This window comes from Mchenga conophoros, linkage group LG18 (assembly GCF_057382185.1).
Source record: "Mchenga conophoros isolate Kocher_MC1m ecotype Shallow Benthic linkage group LG18, M_conophoros_male_GT1.1, whole genome shotgun sequence".
NCBI classification, from domain to species: Eukaryota; Metazoa; Chordata; class Actinopteri; order Cichliformes; family Cichlidae; genus Mchenga; species Mchenga conophoros.
In genome coordinates this window covers 37,835,833-37,837,741 of record NC_140543.1, presented here as the reverse complement: position 1 = coordinate 37,837,741, position 1,909 = coordinate 37,835,833, and positions in this window count along the sequence as shown.

Here is a 1,909-nt window from a genome sequence, read left to right as displayed (position 1 = left end):
GTGTGATGTAGGTCCCCGGGGCCTGCTGGAGGTCCAGGTCCATGCCCGATGTGAGTAGCAGCAGGGCCAGCGCGCCCAGGAGCACATCTTTTTCGACCGTAAAGGAGAGAGGAGGCCGACTCTCTGCCTCGGCTAAATGGAGAGGGAATTTCAGAAGGGCCAGGGCACAAGCATGGACCTTTTTCAGCTGTAAGGGAGGCAAGAGCAAGGTGTGATGTAGGTCCCCGGGGCCTGCTGGAGGTCCAGGTCCATGCCCGATGTGAGTAGCAGCAGGGCCAGCGCGCCCAGGAGCACATCTTTTTCGGCCGTAAAGGGAGACAGGAGGCCGACTCACTGCCTCGGCTAAATGGAGAGGGAATTTCAGCAGGGCCAGGGCACAGGCATGGACCTTTTTCAGCTGTAAGGGAGGCAAGAGCAAGGTGCGATGTAGGTCCCCGGGGCCTGTTGTCGTACCATAGGCACGAGTGGTGTGTGTGTGTGGCAAAGAGTTTCTGCGCAGTGTACCAGGGGCACGGGGAAAGGTTGTTGTACCATAGGCACGAGAAAAGTTGTCGTACCATAGGCACGAGAAAAGTTGTCGTACCATAGGCACGAGGAGAGTTTGTGTGGCAAAGTGCTACTGAGCGGTGTACCAGGGGCACGGCGAAAAGTTGTTGTACCATAGGCACGAGAAAAGTTGTTGTACCATAGGCACGAGAAAAGCTGTCGTACCAGGGGCACGGAGGAAAGTTGTTGTACCATAGGCACGAGGAGAGTTTGTGTGGCAAAGTGCTACTGAGCGGTGTACCAGGGGCACGGCGAAATGTTGTTGTACCATAGGCACGAGGAGAGTTTGTGTGGCAAAGTGCTACTGAGCGGTGTACCAGGGGCACGGCGAAAAGTTGTTGTACCATAGGCACGAGAAAAGTTGTTGTACCATAGGCACGAGAAAAGCTGTCGTACCAGGGGCACGGAGGAAAGTTGTTGTACCATAGGCACGAGAAAAGTTGTCGTACCATAGGCACGAGTGGTGTGTGTGTGTGGCAAAGAGTTTCTGCGCAGTGTACCAGGGGCACGGGGAAAGGTTGTTGTACCATAGGCACGAGAAAAGTTGTTGTACCATAGGCACGAGAAAAGCTGTCGTACCAGGGGCACGGAGGAAAGTTGTTGTACCATAGGCACGAGAAAAGTTGTCGTACCATAGGCACGAGGAGAGTTTGTGTGGCAAAGTGCTACTGAGCGGTGTACCAGGGGCACGGCGAAAAGTTGTTGTACCATAGGCACGAGAAAAGTTGTTGTACCATAGGCACGAGAAAAGTTGTCGTACCAGGGGCACGGAGGAAAGTTGTTGTACCATAGGCACGAGAAAAGTTGTCGTACCATAGGCACGAGAAAAGTTGTCGTACCATAGGCACAAGCAGTGCGTGCGTGCGTGCGTGCGTGCGTGCGTGTGTGTGTGTGTGGCAGTTCTTCTGCGCAGTGTACCAGGGGCACATTTCAATGTGCTTTCTGGAGTACCAGGGGCACGAGGATTTTGCCAGTGGTGTTCTGCTTTGTTAGTGGGAGGGGGCTTAAGTGTGGGTCCCCGGGGCCTGCTGGAGGTCCAGGTCCATGCTAGATACGTGGTACAGGGTAACTGCAGGAGGAGGGGGGGGGTAATGTGGGTTCACGGGGCCTGCTGGAGGTCAAGGTCCATGCTGGATATGCGTTGGAGCGTAACTGCAAGAAAGGAAAGCTAGTGGGGGAGTAGAGCAGGGGAGTATGTGGGTCCCCAGGGCCTGCTGGAGGTCCAGGTCCATGCTAGATATGTGGCACAGGGTAACTGCAGGGGGGGGTAATGTGGGTCCACGGGGCCTGCTGGAGGTCCAGGTCCATGCTAGATATGTGGCACAGGGTAACTGCAGGGGGGGGGGGGGGGGGTATTGTGGGT